The sequence below is a fragment of the Contarinia nasturtii genome, unplaced genomic scaffold (assembly GCF_009176525.2).
Source record: "Contarinia nasturtii isolate CC-2019 unplaced genomic scaffold, AAFC_CNas_1.1 Cnas_scaffold_1500, whole genome shotgun sequence".
Taxonomy (NCBI): domain Eukaryota; kingdom Metazoa; phylum Arthropoda; class Insecta; order Diptera; family Cecidomyiidae; genus Contarinia; species Contarinia nasturtii.
In genome coordinates, this window is record NW_022198836.1 from 1366422 (window position 1) to 1389458 (window position 23037).

Below are 23037 nucleotides of genomic sequence, written 5' to 3' on the forward strand. Positions count from 1 at the left end.
CTCGATCATTGTGTTCATATATTTTTAAATAAACATTTTGCTTCGGAAAATTGCTATAACATTGTAATAGTCTAACAATGCTTTTCAACGATTCAAATGGATAAATATATTTTTTCTACTGTATGGATAATTTTTTTTTTTAATATACTTCGTCCTGTGAACTGAAAGTCGGGAATTATGAGTGAAAAAAATCGAAGTATGTTTTGTGTCTGGAATACAGCCTATTGATTTTTAATACTTTTTTAGCTGCTTAACGTTAACTGAAGCAATTGCGAAGAAAATTCAATAATAAAGTTTCATCGAAAACAAAAAAAAACAACAAGCATATTTTAAAAATTCGAATAATTCTTTCATTTTATTCGTTCGTCTGGTAAATATTTTTCAATATTTTCCTGTTGTTTTTAATATCAGTTGTTTTTGCTTCGGGATGGTTTCATTGAATCGTGCAGTTCTCTCTTCTGATGTTTGTATAAACATTGGCTCTGTGCATTCAACTGCACGTTCGAAAATGAGGCAAACTTCACAATATGCGAGAGCATAAAATGAAGTGAACAAAAATATGGATTGTGCGAGTGTGTTCATGATATGAAAGAGATGGCATAAGACGACACATGAATGAAAAGAACAAACAAAATGACGACAGCTGGATCGAATTTTGTACAATAAAAATAAAACTATATAATAAGACTAATAATAATCATAAGTTTATGTGCCTGTGTTGTGTATACAACCATAGTTGAGGTGAATGTATTCAATTGAAGCAAAAGTATTGCAATTCCGAGATGCAATTCGAACAATAGTCGAGAAAGGCCGTTGAACAATAAAATTTCATGTAATGAAATGATAACAACGTTGAAACGCCACATCAACAACAAACCGGCACCCGCAATCTGGTCCATTTTTTGAGAAAACGTAATTCGAAACAATACGAAATATTTCATATATTTCATAAATGCTTTTCTTTTTGCTCTCTTTTTGCTGTCGGCTTCTTCCATCTTTCTCTTTCTTTGTTCCAAATGCATTCATAGTTCATGCAATGGTATCGCTCGTTTGTCCACATAGACGAATCAAAACGTAGATAGGAATTGGCTAAACCTTTGTAGCCGATTCTTCGCACAATTCTTGTGTGTCGATGCGTTCACGTTTACGTTTGTTTCTTTTATAGTTGTTGTTTCGATATCTCGTTCGCCTACTAAAATATTATTACTTTTTCTATTGTTGTTCGTTTCAATTTTTTGCAGTCTCAATCGATTTGTATTGTAACCTTTTACACTCTTCCATTGTGCAAGAGCTGGTTTGAAATGAAAAATGACTGAAAGAAAGAGGAAATGTTCGAAGCAAAGACCTTTCAAACGGCAGCTATTTGGTCAAAATCATAACAAATCGTATCGTTTGATGTCTAACACATGCATTGAAATACAAGAAGACCAATAAAACTTCGAACACGGCTCACATTTGATGGATGATCGAAAATCGTAAATAAACAATCCATACGAATTGATTAGATGAAATGCAAAAAAAAAAAAAAAAAAACATTTATACAGGGAGTGAGAAGATGTTTTCTTTTAAAAAGAAAAAGAAAATTAACTGCATTTGTTCGGCATCCTTTGTTCATTAGTGAGTGAATGCCATAAACTATTTCAATGCAATACGAATGAAATGCAGGTAAATTACAAAATCATCATTTTGATTTCCTTTGAAATATCAGGATATGGAATTCAAAAAAGTTGTTGTTTTGTTGTGCCTGTTTAGTGAAACAATAAAAATCGATCGTTCCGTTTTTATAGATTACAATGCTGTTATTCCATAATATTGAAAAGACTGCCTTCAATTTAGTTCAATAGTTCTGACCATGGAACATGTGCGATACATAAATTACGATTAAATGCACCATTGATCGAAAAACTACACACATTCTGTTATGTTGTTCGATAAATTTCCTATGTGGCGTTCGTATTTTCGTTTTGTAACACACTGATTTGGTACATTTTTGGAATTTTGAACAGCTCGGAGGTAACTTTGCTAGATTTGGTGAAGACCAAATCTGGAGCATATACATACTTTCTTTCGAGACCAGAGACCAGTTTTAATTTGCAAACTACAATGCCATTTGGTAAGATAAGAACGAATGAGAAGTTGTACTTCTTCGAAAACTAAATCCACATGTGTACTGAACAATTTATCAACCCCGAATTCATTTTGACGACTTTTGTGCCAAAGTTTTCGGTGTCACACAAAAAGTGAAAACATACACACACTCACACCCACATAAAGTTGAACTGGCAAAAAAGAAAAAAGAATGACAAAGATTGAAAATTATGAGAAAACTCAGTTCAAAAAGTAGTAATTTAGTATGTTGGAAGCAGCGATATGAATATATTCGTTCCACATTTCACAATGAGAAAATTGTTGCGGTCAATTAGAATTTAATTCCATCGTCTTCGCACTTGTTTCGTAAAATGGACGACAGTTTAGTCAAAGAAAAGAAAATTTACAAGCTATTAAATTTTCAGTAGACATTAAAGCATTCATGCAACTTCGATTGCCTGTGTTGGATGTGTATGCAAGTGATTTGGAGAGTACATGTCAAGCGTACCGTGCTTTGAACGAAGTTTCTTTGTGTAAACTTTTTCAACTACTTATTGCAGGCGATAAACTTATACTTGGACTTAACGACCAAGATAACGCACTGTCTCACTGTCTCTGAGAACATTCGTATAGCTGATTATGCATCAAACACACTCTTGAACGATTTCAAAGTTTTAGTTTCAATGAAAGTAAACGCACAAGCGAATAAAATACCAGAGTCGAACTCTGGTCGCACCAGAACATGCTTCACGCTATTACCATCCACTCAGCACATCTGTCTCTGTCTCTCTCTATCGTTCTCCCGCACTTGTTCAGAGTTTTTCTTTTTTTCTCAGTGTCTTTGAGCTGTTGTAATTCTATAAGTTCTAATTGGATGATGCAATTAGAATACGGTTAAAGCTAATTCAAATTCAAAAAGTTCCGATAAGAATGTGGCACTTGGTAAATGCGAAACTTCGTTCCGTATGTTTTTTTAGATTTTGTATTTGGCTCTGTTTCGGTTCGGTTTTGGATCGATGCGAAAGTTAAATCGTTCCATGTGAAAATTAAGCTAACGGCCAATTATGCCGAATGAAACTTGGCTACTTTTACCATTCTGTTAAACAAACTCTTAATTTTCGGTTATGCGAACACCGATTTTATGGCTTTGTCAAGCTGTGCACGGAAATTATATAATCTACATGAATTTTCCATCTATATTTTGACGGCAACCCCTCCGTAAAATGGATGAAAAAACCTATTTATCGATCAGTTTTATTTATATTCGGCACGTTTATTTCAGATAAGACGGTTTCGAAAATTCGGTCACATTTGGAAAGATTGTGTCAGTGTGCCGGCGGCTATCAAAAACGGTTCTACCAAATATACATTTAGATTAAATTTGTGCTCATCTCTCGCTTGTTATACAAGCTGCCTGATTTAAACAATATTTACACAATTCAAACAGATCGAATAATCTCAAATAACCTTATTATCGGAAAAGGTCAATTGGTTTCCAGTAGTTTCTCGTGTCGATTCGGAACCAAGATTTTCCAATTCGATCGCTCTTATTATCGCCCGAAGTGTTTGACCAAACTTCGAAGTAAACGCAATCAATTTTAATTCTTGTTTTCCCATTTGTTCTCGAAAACCGTTCTTTTTCTTCTATTTTATCGCATAAAAAAGTTTTCAATTTTTGTTACTTGTTGCACGTTTTCTTCTCGAGCTACGTTTAGTTCAAAATTAATGCATCTTAATTTAAATCTTTGCTTTGTTGAATATCAGAACGAATTTTCGACGAGAATACAATGTATTTTTTTTTTTTGTAATTTTCAAACAATAAATTTTACGCTGTCGCAAACAAACAATGCGAAAAATTCGACGCATTTGTAGAATCGATCGCCGGAGCACATGTTCGACTATTTGTCGATGCTGCGTCAAAGTACCGATTAAAAGAATCATTTATTCTGAGCCGAAAAAAACCCATTTAGCCGTTGTTTGTCCCACACAAATAAGTAAAAAATAATGACGCGAACTCAGATAAAATGTTACAAATTATGTGACAAGATAAAGGATAAACTGCGCATGCAGCCAGTGCTTGTTGAAGCAGAGCACAGCAGAGCAGATTAAACGAACATGGTAAAAACGGCCAAGAAAATAAAATTGACATATAAAAAGTAGCAAAAAAGAACGAGCATTTCGTAGAAACGAAAGCATGTTATTGTATGTAGCGCTACAAAATGAAAACTGTATACAAAACAGTTCGCGCGACACATCAACAAAAACAAAATCACAAAAATGGTGAACGAGAAAAAAAAAACCTAACGAATTTCTCGTATGCAATGCTCGCTACATGGAACATTGTCATGGCTCATGGGTGAACTAAACAAACAACAACTTAATATATTTTTATTTGGACATCGTTTATTGCATTTTGTAAGTTCGTTGTTTGAAATGTTTCGCTCTTTTTTCGCTCCTCTCAGTTCTCATTTCTATTCGGCTCGCTGATTTCGCATCTCCCGTCCAATTGTCGCTGATTTTATGGAATGAGTCGATTTGATGTAGCAAGTTTTTGTTACACATTTTATAATTGAACAAATAAAGTTGAAAAAAGTGAATGCCATAAATTGGCACCGAATCCTAGACACGTTGTGTTCCTCCATTTATCTCATTGTCTCGCCATTTTTGCTCGATTTGATCTGATGCTAATCCACTCGCATTGACTTCGCAAAGTGAAATACATTCTACTGCGTTTTCCGGCTAAATAAACCGAACTCTAAATTTCATAGACGCTATGTCGTTGGTCATAATTCAAATTCTAAGCCATATTTCACACACATATACATGTATATGCATGAAGAAAAAACGAAAACACGTCAGAGTGAAGCATTAAAGCATTGCCTCGTTCAATGATGTTGCGCCAACTGAACGGTCCAACCAACAATGGCATTCATTCATTGACGTTGTGTTGTTTTTATGCCAAACCATTCATTTACAAATTTTCATTTGGTTCATTGTTTGTTATTTGTCGTTGTTTTGAGGCATAGTTTTTTTTATATATATATGTATGTGTGTTTGTGTGAACACAATCAAATTGTGGCTTCATGGAAAAGACCTAGGAAGCGAATGCGATATGAAAAAAAAGAAGTGTATGCAAAATGTTTTAAAAGTTAAATTGCAGCAATTTTTTGTTTCATGTTTCATTTTAAACAAAACTGTTTAAATAGAACGATAAAGCCAAAAATCCGAGTCTGAGACACTTAAACCCACTGTTTAACCGCAACATAAACTAGCTGAGCCACAGACAAAGAAGTTCAACTCCTAAGCATTGTGTTTGGCTAAAGTACAACCATTACAATAATAATGATGCTGATTTAGTTGCAGCAGCCAACAGCATAAACTCCAAACAACGTAGATGAAATAAATTTATGCAATAAAAATCCGGCAAATTGATCCTGGAAAAATACACCAAGTCACAAATCACACACACACACACGCCGACACACCGGCACATGCACATACACTCATACATGCAAAAATAAACATAGATGCATACACATATTTGGTTATTTCATTTCTCAAAAAACATGGATATTCATATATTAAGAGAATTGCGATGTGCGACACATTTGGCAACGTATTCTTGCCGTTTTACGTGCGCTGGCAAGGTTGGCATTTCACAAAAAGAGTGAAAGAGCATCGTTCACATAAGCATTACAAAGGTATTACTTATCTAAACATAATTTATACAGGGTGCAAGTGCACAAAAACATTCACCCGCAATAATCCAGCGGAGAAAATCACAAGTCACCCACAATGGAGAGTACAATTTTGGATTCGACATTTGTGTCGACTGTATGATCGTTTGTTTCAGCAGCCAACCCAAGACAACTCTATTCGAATCGAGGAATCGGTAAATAAACGATGCCAATAACAACAAAAATTACACCAAGCCACAAGAAATAAATTGTCGAATGCGCACCGAGACAATGCAGAGAGGCATGTATAAAGTATAGAAATAGAGAGAGAAAAAAACACCAAAGAAAGTGAATGAAAGCAATGGTAAAATGGTAAATATGCAATGGCATGAACGCAACGAAAAAAAAAAACTTGAATGCTGGAAAAAGAATTGCTATTATTCACACGCTGAAAACGTCTTTATAAAAAAGGCAATTTCAAATCGGAACGTATGCGACACTTGAACGCTATGAGAAATGTACGAATTTTAAAATCGTTCAGCAGTAAGGGAGCGACAGAAGAAAAAAAAAAAAGCAACGGCAACCGAAGTCTATTTGTACGTGAGTGAATGTACGCGCGCCACGCGGATGAAACATAGCAATACACATTCGGGTATCAATGTATGAAAAACGAATTCAAATAAATTACTGCCAATTATCTGATCAAAATGTGTCTGCCTGTAAAACACCCACAAATTGTGGAAGAGAAAAAGCGTTTGGAATCAGTGCTGTGTGAGTCGGCCGTTTCCACTTGCTATCTTTATCTCGCATGCTATATTCTGATTAAGATTGGTACACGAAGATAATTGGCCATTTTGTTTACCATCACCGTTAATACGTTTCGACCATTGTGCGCCATTGTTTTTCATCCCAACTCACTATAGTACAAAATCGGGGGGAGAGAGAGAGAGAAATCATTCATTTGCTTTCGATTGATTTCAGTTTCATATTTCTCATAAAGTGTTTTTGTTGCTTTGGATTCTTTCCATCTCGTTCGTTTTTCAGTTTGGGTCCCTGGCTGCCTTTTGTTTTGCGTTTAATTTATTGCGCATATAATTTGTTGTGTGGTGTTTTGGTTTTTATTGCCGATGAACTGTTTGTGTGATTATTAACGTCACAACATTCGAGTAATAACCATAATTAATGATTATTTATATGAGTTTTATAAGGGCACCTCGGACACATCATTGCATTCTGCGATTGTTCACGAAGGCATCGTCAGGATCGACAACACATGCAACACGATAGAACTCACACAGCCTGATCAAAATAGATAGCATATACAGCATATAAATATTGTATGGCGTCAAAAGGCCATGTTTTCAGAGATATCGATATCGGTATGAACTAATAGGTTTGAATTAAAAAACAATAAAAAGCGATTCGAATCGTCTGTCGCTTGTATCAGAAGAGTTTTTTTTCTTTCTTTCAGTTTCATTCAAATGGGACACAATTTATGGGCAATAATTTCATGGCGTGCTCCAAAGCATCGAATTTCGATGGCTATTATCATTGGGACGATTCAGTCTATTTCCAGTATTTTGTTTATCATCATTAAAGAGCATTTCATTCCCATTTCAATTCATATCGCATCACTATCTATGCGCATGAGACCATTTCTCTAGCATGGTCTTTGGTGGCGCGTCACACTGCCAACGTCGACAACATTGGTTATCGTTTGCGCTTGTTTTGACCATTTTCTCGGTCACGGTTATCTTTATTACAGGTTTTCAAAGTTAAACTGCCACCCGTTTTATAATGTTGTGAGTCGTTTTCAAACTTGCCTTCGATTTCAATGGTTCTGTATTCTCCAAATATATACTTCATTACCTACTGTAAAATGCGTGTGCTATCTATGAACATCGACCGAAATACCTGAGGCCCACAATTTTCAAAAAAAAAAAACAACAACAACAACAACAACAAACCACTTTTGTTTGTATCTTTCGGATCGTTGAGCCCAAGCAAACATAAGGAAATATATAGTAAATATTTTGGTGCGACTCATTCTGTTTACTGTGACTACCTATCATTTCAAGGAATCTCACAAGTCGCTAATGCTGTTGGGAGTAGATGATTTCTCAGCCTTTGCCGTAAGAGTGCACGCAATTTCAAAGGCAATAAAATGTAATTTACAACATTCTATTAGAAGTGAAAGAAAAACACAAAAAAAATCGAACACATATAAATAATAAAACTTATTATTTATCTACAGAAGATTCGAATTTTTCATTTTTGAACCTTTGAAAAAAAAAAAATAAAACAGAATGCGTATTTCTGTTCCTTTAAATCTCTGGTCTTCACAGTGTTGCAAGGGTATGTGGTATATATAGGGGCTGTCAACATTTTATTGTACATTGTTAAACAGTTTTTCGTCTAGATTAAACATTTCTTCCAGTTGCTGGAGTTGGAAGTTTTTATTGTTCCACTTTTGTTTCGGTTCTATTATACAGCAAGTGAGGTAGTTTTCTTTGCTTACTTTTGGAATGCATTTTCAGTCCAGTTAGTTGAATAAGGTATGCGTTATATAAATGAGCATTCCTTTTGTTCCATCATTTCAGCATTATTGCATAAGATACACAACACATAAACACTGAAAGAAATTGGTGAACGAGAGTATACGAAATACAAGATAGAAAGAGACGGATACACATTACACATACACAGGTAGACAGAATCGACTCAATCGGTGAAATCATCTTAAACGGCACAGGTAGAAAATTTGGCACAATGGTAAACTACGTCCCACCATAAAACGAGACGTAAAAGATAATTTGAAAAGAGAGAAAGAGAGAAAACAAAATCAATTACGAACCATGTGTGTTACCAAAATTTATCCAATTTACACGAATCGACTGTAATGATGATGATCGCATCTTGCATGTGTGTGGCTCTTGCCAAAGCGTTGCACACAAATTGGCGTCATACACTTAAGTACAGAACGGAACAGAACCGAAACGGAATATTTTCTGTTTTTGGTCGATTCGCAAAAGCAGCATGTGCAAGACTATCGATTCGGCTTCGCCACCACAGCAACATCGTTTTTAACGTTGAAAAGAAGATTCCAAATTTAGAATCATTGAGACTGTTTCGAGAAACGATAGCATCGGATTTTATATTCATTACGGTCAGCACGGGCTGAAATTGGTGCAAATCAAAAAAAAAAGATGAGTGGTGTTACTTAAGTGCAATGAACGAATGTGCTAGATGAATGCTTGTACGAGCATTTGCAATAGAGCATGCCATATCAACACTCTATCGGTACACCATTGTACTGAAGCGAGCCTAACTGGTGCAATGCAATTAATTGGAATTAGTTCTTTTATTTCGATTGAAGTTCGCATTCGTAACTGAAAATTGCATGAAAGTTTCTGCACAATCGACACATGGCTTCCTTCATTTGGAGATTGTTTGCTCGATGCCATTCGCTTTTTCGATTTTTTCGGTTGGCGCATTTTTTACACTGAAATTCATAAGCTTTCACGTTGTGAAATTGTACAAGGAGCACGGTGCTGCTTCTGCTGCATGCAGTATATTTTTCTTTTGGTAAAAGAGTAAAGTGCAGATGCATCATGCAAACCATTCAAAGTGACTGCATCTGCTGTTTCGCCGCGGTATGGATTTCATTCTACAAAGCATTCTGAAGGGAACGTTTATTGGAGCAGCCCGAACTCACAAGAATAAATACCACAAATTGGATTGCACTACACAGACGATGTGATACTGACATGGATCCCACTCTATGTATATATGTGAAGATACCGAGTGCATTTGAGCCTCGAAACAAACCAGTTTTTCGTGCACGTTTTCGTTCTTCATTCGTTTGATGATTCTTGCCGCTCAACTTTTCTCTCTCTCTCTCTCTTTTCTTCTTCTTTCGCTTACATTATTATTATTAAACAAAAATTTAAACGAATTTCTCTTTGCATCAAATTTTTCTTTTATTTCAGTCAAAGAAAAGAGAAGAATTCTTGAGTTTATTTCTGCATTTTTTGGATGAACGAAAAAACGAAGACTTTCGGAAAATAAAATAAAAATGATAATATTTTGCGACGAACAAAATTCCTATTAGACCTCTTTATCATTGAAGAAAATTCAGTGTGTAAAGTTTTATTTTATTGTGCTTCCACGGCAGCGTTTTTTGAATAAAGATTTCTCTTAGTTCACAAAAATCGTGATTCAGTCAGCGGGTTTTCTTTCTTGTTTCGCTCTTTTCGCTTGCCAATTCTCAGTGGACGTTTTTTTTCTTTCTTCGTTTGTTTTCCATCCAATCTTTTTTGCTATCGTTCGCAAAATAGATAACCGCATTTCAAAAGAAAATAAAAAGAAGTGTTGTATATCCATGAACAAAGTTTTAAAAAACTTTTTTGAAAATCATATGATTTATTACAAATATATGTTTTTTTTTTTCTTTTCAGTCTTGTCTACACAAACAGATTTCTAACAAATGCCCACGTGATTTATTGATAAGTAAATGCAATAAATAAATATCAGAGCAACAATACAACCAACACAATACAATAGAATACCTACACCGACAAATGTGTGCATAGCAATAAATGGTAAAAAAAAGTGGCAAGAAAATACTCATGAGTTTAGTATTAAAAGTCATCGTCGAGTGCATTTGTTGGTCTGGGTCTGGGCACATTTGGCATTGCTTTAGTGAAAGACCTCGTTGAGCGCATAGGTTAGCATAAATTTCAACATATCGAACACATTTTGCACTTTCACATAAATTAATTTCTGCCATCGAGAGTATTTGGTTACATACTGTGAACGAAGATAGAAAAAAAGAAGAAAAAACACAGAGAAAGAGAGAAAGTTGAGAAACATCGATTGAGCACAGCAAGAGGAATATATATATCCGATGTGACGCGTCATTTGTTTATTTTTAAATGGCGTTGAAAAAAATGTGACTTCCGCATTTGAAGGAATTAAATTCCAAAACATATGTGTCGATTCTCAAATGTTCTACTGAACCAATGTCCTCCTCCAGTCGAATAACAAACAAGAATATACCACACACATGCTGAAACGAGCATCGGTTTCTTTCATAGAAAAAACAAACTCTGAGCGGAAAGATAAACGTATATATGCACCAATGCAAGAGCAACGAAGAAGAAAAAACCATTTGAGCTTCAACATGATGCTCAATTCAGTGAACGAATGTAAATAAATTTGAACCGGTTTTGTCGTTTGTTGTCATTTTGACTAATTTGCGTTGCGCTCATATCCAATTCGATATGCATGAGGAGCGAACACCAGTGGCTTTTCTTTTTCGGTTGCTTTGACGACCACACAGCTTACAGGTTATGCGAAACAGAAAAAAAATGACGTCCCGATTCACTGCAGCTGAATGAAAAATGCTTATCATAAGAAAATGTTTGCATTTTTTTTTGTTTGGATGGGAATCAACTTTGTTTAAAAATCAAGTGAGTTCAAATTGCAACATTGGATTGTGGGAATTGGCTGTAAATCATAATAAATTCGTCACACAGCGTTATGATTTACGCTCGTTTGTTTTCATTTGTCATAATCTGTGAATGAACTGTCTAGCGCTATTGTTTCAATATTTCTTAGCATTTGAAACATATCTCATAGGAACCGCGTTGAATGTGTTGCTATTATATTCATTCAGTCAGATTTGTCGCTGTTGCTACAACTGAATTATTATTAAAGTCACGGTATAAATGCCTGTATGTATTTGATTTTGTGTATCATTGTTTGTACCATTTTTCCGCCACATTTTGTCTATTTCTCTGTGGTTCAAGTACTAAAATGGTTTATCACTCCATAAAACTAAACATTTGTATAGAAAATGTGTCATTTATTGCTATTAGAGATGTTCACAAAATATCTACACATCATTTTGAATTGAAACAAAATATTCTATAAATTACGCATTTTGTTGTTGTTGCAAAATATTGTCATTATACAGATTGTTTTGTAGAACATAGAAAAGATTAGAAACCACAAAAAATGGTTGTCAGTGATAACTTTTCCACCAAAGAATACAACTCTTATCTATTGAGATGATATATTCGCAAAACAAAACGATCTATTTATTTTACAGCTATTACGTCATATGGTCGTGCCAGAGACAGTTTGTCTTGGTTTTGAGATAAACAGCATCAAATGTGCATCTAAAAAGAAAAAAGAACGTAATCAAGCATTACTCCTGAGCATTTACGCACATTGAGCTGAGCGTTCAAATGGCATTTAGCGAAAATGAGAAAAGTTTATGTTTTTGTATTGCGTTTTATCGGTATTGTTCTTTCACCGCGCGAACTTTCTCTCAAGTACTTTTCGGGAATACATATACCAACGGAAAAGCCTGCTTGAATACATGAATGTATGTTCGCCACGTTCAATGGATCGATTGTGCGACAATGAACGATTGCACAGTGATAATGTAGTTGTTGGTTTAGCTTTCTCGTGAAATGCGATTGTCTACGCAAAATCGATGACAAAGATAGAGACGGGGTTAAGAGAAATGGCTTATGTTTTCCAAAGGATAAACCTGCGTTGCGATTGAACGATGTGTTCAACTTTTTTTTTCACCACAATACATGACATGAAGCAATACTTGAATTTCATTTCGGTTACTTTGACAGTTCACTTTTTTATCCGCGCGCACCGCATTTCTTGAGCGACAAAAAAAATCGAAATACATGCGGTGTTGATGGCACGACAACGACAATGACAACGACATCGAAAACGACGACAATGACAATAGCATCGTTCAATTTCGCATCATCTTCCTGTTTCGAACATTTTCGTAGGCGATAAGGAGGAAAAGTTATTTCTTTGAGCGATTTTTCCTCGTCGTTCAATTCGCTTTCGGTCTTTTTTATTAAATTGCACATGGTGTGTAATGGGTCTGCTCTTGCGCTCACATTGAGCGTTGCTAATGCCAGTGGTATGCATACGACAAGTCTCTCTACTTTGCTGTTGACAATTTTCGCTGATGATTTATATTTCATGTTGTTCTTTTGTACTTTCAAAAGGAATTTCGATTAAAGGGAAACTGCCATCGAACGATAGAGTGTTAAGAGGAGGGTTCTGATTTTTTTTCCTCTTCGTTTTTCTACCACACTTTATTACATGTCTTTTTCATAAATCGCGGAAATATTCGTTTCAGCTACTGTAAGAAACTTTATTGAAATGTATCGCTTAAGATGGTTTACCCGAGATAATAAATGTAACGAACTGCGAATTTCGTGAGCTAATCATGGAAAAGACAAAACACACAACGAAATGAAAAGGTGCGAGAAAAATACTTTAGAAAACTAATAATTAATTGAGTTAATTAAAATGTTTTTCGTGCGTTTGCAACACATATCTCTCGCCATGTATTTTGTATTGCAAACGACGTGAAGACTGAAGAGTATTTCCATTGTTTGCAATGCGTTCTGCGCAATGGAGGGAATGCTTTCATTATCTTTTTGATCTCAAGTGTGAAATCCTCCGTTGTAACTCTTTGTCTGTTTTCAACTCGAATTCCAGCTGGAGCGGAAAAAACTCACATTTTTACTCAGCACAAGCGTTCACATACCAGAATTTACAAGTATTTCATTTTAGCAAATAATCATTTTGTTACCTTCGACTCCGAGTTTTTTTTGTTGTTGTATATTTAAAATGACGCGATCTTTCTATATTTGAAAAAGAGTTTTTAAACACGAGCTAGCAGCGAGAAATGAATTTTTGGTGTGTACATTGAAACGGATGAGGTGGATACCGAGCAGCGCAATGGCATGAAGAAGGTTATTTTTTTAATAAAACTTATAGATTTCGGAATCAGTTCACGTGCATTTATTGCAATATTTCGTCGAAAGAGTAAAATAGTAAGTGTAAGAAAAGCACATCCATCGTTGTTCCATTCTATATGGAAAAGTACGTTGGAAAAAGTTCCGTGAAATCGAATATCACTTGTCATATTGCACACGTGTGCGTCACTCCCCGATCCGGCCATATGTGGCAATGCAACAGATAGCGTGACGATGAACTTTCCTCAATCGCTTACTTATTTTTCCCGACTCATTCTCAATGTGTCTCAGTCGTTTAAGAGTTATGGCTGTTCCATGTGTTTGAAAAGTGTACGTGTGTTTTTATTTAGATTATCACTTTCCAAAACCGAGTAAATTACCATTAGCTCTGCGTACTATATACTTCTATATTCACTTGGCACGTATTGTTTTTGTTACTTTGAGTTGAATGTACGTGTGGTGTTTGTTCTTTAGCTTAAGTTTGTTGTTTTTTGTTTGGACAAAATTCTTGTTGTTGGTTTGCCAGCGTTATTGGCATTGTCGTTGCGTTTATTAATTTTTCATTCATTTAACAACACACATGCACACATTATTGTTTACGATTCTCATATTATTTTTGTACGGTTTGGGGAATAAAAATCAATTTTTGTGGCAACGAGCAACACATATTAAAAATATATTTACGCTTATCAATGTTTTTATCAGCTCGATGAATTTTTAAACACAACCTGCTCAACGACAAAAATTTTCCGTTATATTGATATTTTTTTGGTACCTTAACCGGGGTGCTCATGTATTACCAAATGAAAATTTCATGCTTAATTTTTTTTCTTGTTTACTGAACGAATATGGCCAAGCTATACATAAACGATATAATGTAAGCTATGCGGCGATTCCATGAAGAAAGAACTATCATTAGAACATTTCGTGTTTAGTGCATCCGCTTTTTAACTCGATATAATAATAAAATGTAATAAGCTCTCTGAGCACATATATTTCTGACGAATTGTGCTGAAATACACCGGAGATATAACATTGCAAAGAGCTTTTTGTAGTTACACGTTATAAAATCAAAGTTATCATCATCGTTGCATCGTGTCCAGAGAACGTTTACTCCTTTCCGACTATGTGAAATGCTGAGCACGTTTTTATAATGTCTAAGCACATTCAGCTGTCATTGTTTCATGGAAAATGAGTTCGTTCGTTTGTTCATTCATTCTGTTTGCATGTTCATGTGCGATGCGAAAATCGCATGAAATGCATATTAAAAGAAGGTTTGCAGTCGAAAATCCGCGTGTTTAGATTTTAATGCAACACGTCGTCATCAATAACCCGAATCGTGGCAATTAAAAATAACAAAATTCTACACAAAAAAAAACTAGTACAGAACTCAAAGTGCAGCAGTTTTACGTGTGATATATATATAGAAAATTGAAGAAGGAGTGAAAATGTAATTAAACTTTGTCAGAGTCCGGCAATAACAGGGTCCCGCTAAATTTTAAACACATTCACGTTTTAGATTAGAGTACCCATGCACCATGCCAATTCTCAATGCATTTCTCGTCGCTAACACAACATAGTGAGATGAAGTATTCACCACAACCACTTTAATTTACTTAATGAATAAATTCTGAGCGCGTCACTTCAATTTTTTATTCGTTATTGTAACTGTGCTAGCTTTGGTATATATCTAGTCGTTTGTGCAACAGAATCTACATAGGTGATTTTTCTTTGGGTGATGGATGATATATTATTATTTTATATTTCACCGACTCCATTAAATAAATAAATAAAACATTGAATTGATATCGTACACACCGGCAATGGCACCATCGGTAAGTGTGTTCAAAGCCAATAGAAATTGTTTTCTTTATGCAAAAATAGACGCCAAAGTAAGCGAACATGACAGCATAAGAAAGCAAAAAAAAGTGTGCCCAACGAAAGAGAAAAATGAACGGCACACACATACAAAAACATATATACACAAACACACGCGAGGATAAATTGAATGAAAAAGAGTAGAGAAACTAAAATGCATGTGATCTATAATCGTTTACGGTTGATATTGTTGGCTGTCGACGGTTGACGGCATGTTATTTTCACATTTGCTTGCATGCAAACCCATCAAACTCAAGAGCGCAAACGACCATTCGCCATAAAACTATGCATTTTTTTTATTTTTCTCTACTGCCATTACACCGAATGCGACTAAAATTGAAAATAACGTTGGGCATTCGTTGGCAAAAGCGAGCTAAGGCAGTGTGCTATGCATACCGTTGAGTTGCGATTTTAAAATCATCAGCAGACATAGTGACAGATAACAGCATGCACTATTCTAGCTTACTAGAAATGAAGGAGAAAAAAAATACTGTATTTATGCATCAAGATGTGTAATTAATTATAATATGTTTCGTTTTGCCTTTTTTCATTCTTTTATCCCGTTTAGCTTATGTTTTTATTGAATGTTTTGTTTTTGTGTTTTTTTTTTTTCGCTTTTTTCCGTTTTGGATTGACACCGGGAAATTCATTTCATACTAGAAATGCTGTTTGGTTTGTATCTAGTTTCGAGGAATGGAAACATCTCATGACACAAAATGCACACTTGAATTGAATAAATTCCTTCTGAATGGCAAACAAATCGACACGATTTGATTGCTTTGGTAATAAATGTGTCAGTTTTTTTTCTCTTGCGTGCTTTGGCCAGTTTTATTCATTCATTTTTTTTCCTTTCATTTTTTGCCGTAATGCAAATGGCCGCAAATTAAAAATCGGGGATTAAGCAGTGAGCTGAAAATGAATTGCAGTCGAGATTGTATCGAGAAAAAAACAACAAAATCAACCGTTGCACTGCCTCTTTTTTGAATTACACACACACACCGTAAACATAATTTATTTATTTCATCGGATAGTTCAAAACGTTAAACACTTGGAACACGAATTTTAAACTACGATACACGCTTATTCAACGTTGTTGGTAGAGATGAAATTAAATTATTCAACATAATCGGCGATTATGTAGGCGCGCACACAAAATGTACTAAAACTCAGGAGATTTATTGCATCGCTTCTTCTATTTCATTCCTTTTGTATAGAATAACACAAAATTCAGTTCGCTTTTACTAATTTGTGTAGATATTGTTTGCACAGAAATTTCAGAAATGAGCGAAAAACTGATGATGATGAAATAGAAGTATTTGTTCTTTGATGAACGTAAATGATTTAATACACGCTTAATCGCTCGAATAACATTCATTTGCATTCCGGACGCAAGCAAAAAAAACTACCAACGGCAAAATAACCGTATTTTTCGGCTTATGAGAAAATAGGTTCATTAATTTTCTTCAAGCGAAATGTCACATGTAACAAATGTGTTTTTTTAACGTTGTGCGACATCAATTCGAAACATGCATCAATCAATAATTTTCATGTGGACGTTTTTGGAAGAGAATATTAAATCAAAATAAATTAGTATTCGGTTGAATTTTTGACGCCGCGAGGCGAAATAGGAAAGTCGTTCATGCTGAAATGCCATTTGAATTCAATAATAAAGCAATCAAATGTGCATTTATCCCAAATTTAGTAGACAATCAAGTATTAATTAATTCATTTAAATGCTCAATGTATTTCTATGGCATTCGTTTCACATTAACCGAATTTAAATAAAGAACACTAAAAACTTGACTAATTTATAATTTGCGTTTCATTAAATCATCAAACTTATTTTATTTCATGTTATAAAGTCATCAATGATTTTATTATTATGGTGGAATAGGAAATGTTAACTTTAGTAAAAGAGTTTGTCGTAAATAATTTACCTCCTTTTTTTAAGACATAGTCAATAAGATGAGAACCGAATAGACAAATAGACATTAAATTGAATCAATTTAACTTGAAAATGCGCTAATGCATATACATACGTTCCCCTCTCACGATGTTGAACATTTTCGTTGCTTTTCGCAAGAATAACAACGGCAATGATGCAGAGGAAAATATAAAAGTACATAGACGAAAACGCAGACATGATAGAATGATATAGTGGCAGCATGCATCGACCAATTTAGATTCAATTTTGGTTTAATTTAATTTATTTGATATTTTTATTGCGTTGTATTTGAGATGACCCGGATTTTTTGGGTCTTTATGTCACTGACAATTCAAAAGACGATATTACCATTTCAGATTGGGTTTGTCGATTTCGATTGCATTAGATGTGTAAGGCGAAGGCTTAAAGTACCTAATTCCATAATAAATAAAATTAAAACAAGCCTTTTTGAATGAAAAAGGGCAAACTCAATAACATCCAACGTCTTTTCTCCATTCAGCGAGACAACGGATGCCACAGAAAAGGAAGAAACGAACGCCAAATCGACACATAAATGAACCGACGAATCAAATCAAACGATTTACTTACAAACGAAATTTACTTTTTAAGATTGCATTTCGTGTGTTCGCATTGTGGATTGGTACATCGTATTATATCGTACATTCTCAAGTCGCTTTGGTTTTGGAAAAAAAGGAAAGATTTTTTTCATGTATCACGAAATGTGAATGGTGTGTGCGCGTTAAGTAAAGCCTAAGCATTTCCTACTGAATATTTATGCGTGCATAAATTTGTAGGTGATTCGTCTTTAGCCCGAACACTATAGCCTATATGTTTTGTTCATGCCAATGTTAACACATACAAACACGTATGTGTGCATCATTGAATTTGCGACGGCAAATACAGCAGTGTGTTTTTGCTATCCATCGCTTTGAGCTTCGAAATTTGAGACGATGTTTCAGTTTTAGCTTTTAAGAGCCGCCATTTTTCACAGCACTTTGCACGGTCTCATATGCATATTTACCATTTCATTAGCATTTTTCGTGTAATCTCTTATTGTTGGCGTACTTCTGAATCTCAATTTAATTCCGAACATAATTCAAACGACTGTCTATTGGCTGTCAGGCAAAATAAAAAAAGGGAATATTCGTTGCATATCAGTGTTCACGTGCTTTGTGGCGAAATCATTACAGTCGCTGTCTCATTTCAATTTTAAAACTGGCACATCGGAATGAACATATATTTTTGGCGTACATCAAGCGGAAAATTTCCATATTTTACGTGTTATGTGTGCGAATTAAATGGAATGACTTTAATGCAACGTTGGCAATCATGGGTTTCATGCCAACCTTGTCTCTTTTCACTTTTGCATTTATGAATTCACAAATTATATCAGTGGCAACGAAAAACATAAGCGGCAAAAGGTGCTGATACTACCAAATTTCCCATTCATTCATTTCGATGGGTATTTGAAATGGGAATGAGAAGTGGTATTGCGATGAAAAACCATTTATTCATAGTGAGAAAAGTTCAATGTAACGAAGGAAAATTACATGTTGTCAGTGACACCATAAATTATATAAATAGCGCAAAGATATTGCAATGATGTTTGGATTAGGTATTTAATGTAATCATATAGGGTTTTTTTTCGGAACCATCACAATCATCGGTATCGATTTTGAAAAATATGTTTGCTCAGTGAAATGATTTATTCGGTTGCAGAATCAAATGAAAATTTCTAAACCATGAAGTCTTTTCAAGTCACGAAGTGAACATGTAAAATCCTCGAAACATGCTTCCATATACAGATACATCACCGCATACATACATTTCAGTTTCGATAAATTCAACAGACACCAATCTATATTATTATTTACATATTTCGAGTGAATTCATTTCCTTTTCATTTTCTAATGCATTATTCATGTGCATATTTCGTTCGCTATCGCGCCATTCATTATACAAATCAACTGATGCGATGTCGTTCGTCAATTGGCTTGTAGCGTAATTCATGTATAGGTGAGACACCATAAAAAACATTTATTTATGCGTATTGCGTAAAATGCATGAACCCAATGATTATTCTTTTGGTTCCATTACATATTTGAATATGAGTTCACATACGCGATGCGTGTCTATCCTGTCTCCGAGGCAAAGGCACACGACCGGTGAGAGGGTTTTTCATTTGTTCCTTATTCATATTTTTCCCGCTTTCCGTTTTTGAACCGGAGAATCGACGAATTCAAAGCGGAAAATAATTGCTGAAGTGGCGACAAATATGCAATAAACTCATAAAAAACACGTTCAATTCACAAAGTTCAAATTATGATAATTGGTGTGTACTGGTATATCGTCACGGACACGCATGATGTCGTCATAAAAGACACCAAAAAAAAGTGAAAGCAATTTTTAGAATATAAAAAATGGAAGTGAATTCATGTGAGCAGCAACAAGGAACTAAACGAAAAAATGCCATTCAAATAACACGATCCTATAAATAAATTTCATCCGTGAATGGCTTTAGTGTTTGTGCCATTTTGCAGGCGAAAGATTTTCCATCTTCTTTTTTTTTTTTTTCGCAATGTATTTATAAATTTGTCTGTGCGTCCCATGAACCATATGTGAAACACGGTATTGAAACCCAAAGGCTGATGATGAGCGTCGCATACGGTACGACGTACCAGATAGAACAAAGCAGTTTTATTCAAGAGAGGAAAAAGTGATTTTCAAAATTTTTCCTCATCATGCATTTTCCATTCATCAGACGTCTGTCGTAGAGCAACACCGAAAAAGTAACATGCTATAAAATGTTAGTGTGCCATAAAATTCATTGAATAATCGTCGCCGTCATCGTTGCCAAAAAAACTGATCTTCTTTGGGATTTATTTATAGCGTTCACAAATTTATTAGCATGTGTAAGTGAGACCAACATTTTCAACTGTATGATGAGGTTCTCCTATATGCGTTTTTATTTCTTTCGTCTCACGAAGCCATTGTGAAGTGCACGATGAAAAACATGTATTTTGCATGCTTTGAAAATGTTGCATGAACCGTCAATGCTTCGATTTATTTGCAGCGTGCTCAATGCTCAGTACTTACTGCTCAGTGCTCACCGTTTGTGCGAGTGAGAGTATATTGTATAAGTTGGCTAGGAGTTTAGGAGGCGTGTATTATTATTCTTAAATTGTGTGTATTTTATATGCACATTTTGCTCAATCCATGAACTGAGGTAACGAGAAAGCGTACTCTAAACTCCATGCTTATTTTCTCTCTCTCTCTCTCTCTCTCTCTCTCTCTCTCTCTCTCTCTTTATATATATCCTTCCGTTTTCTTCATCGTTCATTTCACTGGCATTCTTGCGAATACATGCACAAACAATAAAGTCAGAGTTAAAGTCCTTTTTGGCTGTGTGATCCTCGATTTAATGTACGGCAGCTTAAGTCGTGAAAATTTACTTTCGACTCGAATATGTTTGCATACAATTTCAAACCGCCAGGGCGCAAAAAATGAAACCAAATGAAATGAAATCCGACGCATATATAGAGCGAGAAAAGTAGGGAACGAATGAATATTATTGCCAGTTATTGCTTTATGCTTTTGTCATTGCTATTTGCTTGGTTATGCCTTTGTGTACATACGATATGTATATAGTATGTGTAGCGTGGGGTTTAGAAGTGAGTCGTTGCTTCGCTTAAGGATTTTGTACACTTTTTACACAAGCCAAGTAAATATTGTCGTTCAACGTTGTGAAATGAATTCTGGTGCGACAATCCAATGTTATTACACCAACCAAAAAAAGGAAGAAACGAGAGAGACAAGTCAGCACACAAGATAGACAGATAGAAAGATAGAAAGAAATAGAGCATATGTATCAGAATGAATGGTCGCTATTTCGAATGTTCATCGAGTTACATGCACAGCTCAAATTGAGTGAAGTTTATGGCTTTTGTTTAGCTCATTCCAGACCCACATTATTTTACACATTCCCGATGTACAAGCATGGAATGTACTTTTGGGATAAGTTGATCCTAGTGCAGCTGCCATAGGCTTAGGTAGCTCTTCAGTGTGTCTCCTTTATCGTAATTCAATACACAGCGTTTCGTGTACAACAGACGGAACACCACAAATCGACGAATTTAACAAATGAAAACTGCGTACATGTATGTGTACAAAAGTCAAACCCCTTTTTTCGCTCGCATTCCGTTCAAACGTTGTATGTGTATGTGCACGCGTACATATGCGTGTATTATGGGTCTGCGTTCATACCTATTACACAATCGAACACTTGACAATTATACAAACATATTTAATGTGGTTACCGCAAAACGATGAAAAATACATTTTGAAATGCAAGAGACTAACAAAAACACCAAGTGAGTATTAAATTGTCGAAACGGAGCGCAAAAAATGTATGAATCCAACCCAAAAGAGGGACTAATTGAGATTTGAATTCTCTTTTTTTTGTTCGTTTGATATTTTCATAGACATTTTACATGTGTTCTTTGTTCATTTATACAGTCTCATTCAATTATTTGTATATTGGTTACGCTACATTTTCGCCTATTGTTTTACAAAATCATTTTGTTCGTGAATCAAATGGCTTTCTGGTACTTTTCTGGTTTCATTTGGTTTCTCTTCAGGCAAAATGTTGGCAATTCTCTGTGCTTTTTGCTTTATATTTGTAGATTCAAGCATGCTGTATGCATACAGAACTGTAGAATTTAAGGTTTTTTTTTAACAATTGTTTCTTCGTAAATGCCAAAACGAATGGTTTTCACTTTCGTCATCAATTTGCAATTTCACTTTTTGAGTTGCATTTCTCCATTTTTGGCTAGACGCCGTTGGCTCAGCTGTACGAAAATATTGTGACTGAAGAAATAAAACATGGAATATATCACGGACAATGACTGTACAAAACGACAATAAAACGCCGACTTCATCATGCACATAAAAAAGTATATATACAGTTCTTTAGTCACACCGAATGAGTGCATATGTAAAAAATTACTTTTCGCACTTTTTACCATACACTCGATGTCGAAATCGCCAAATATGACGGTTGTTGCACCCTTGCGCACAATTTGTGCTGCTTCTTTCAAACAAAGTGTACACAATAAATAGAAAGCAAATGGTGTATGGTGCTAACATTATGAATTTTTCGACATCAATTTTCGGTTTGGTTATGAGGACTGAGCAACGCGATCCGGTTCGTTTCAGTACCATTTGGCGTTATTTGCATATGAATTGAATTTGATGTATTAAGCGTGTGTTATTGTCGACTTCACCGAAGTTTGAACCATATTACGATGGTTGACGAAAAAGCGTTTGGTACCATATAGCACTTATGTTACGTTCACCCCTTTCTTGTTGTAATGTTCGTTTACATTCAACTCGACGCTTGTACTTTGTCTTTGGGCTGCTATTATATCACTTTGCCTATATTTTTATTTGCATTTTACTTTATTTACAAATTTCATTTAGCCGCACAATTGACGAATCCACATCACAAACTATGATACAATAGCGTTTGCGTTAACGTTAGTTGTCGCAGCTATTTAGACGGTGGTATAATTAAATTTTCGTCGGAACATTGGAAACCTCCTAAATAAATACAATGTTTTGTGAGCGAGTTTACAAAACGGTTTAG

The 23037-nt window shown here is 35.0% G+C and overlaps 1 protein-coding gene across 3 annotated transcripts in view; it reads right to left on the reverse strand.

Moving 5' to 3' along the window:
• The window catches only part of LOC116346373, an 82692-nt gene that overhangs the window by 23218 nt on the left and 36437 nt on the right, over window positions 1–23037 (reverse strand). The gene's annotated exons all lie outside the window — the stretch shown is intronic.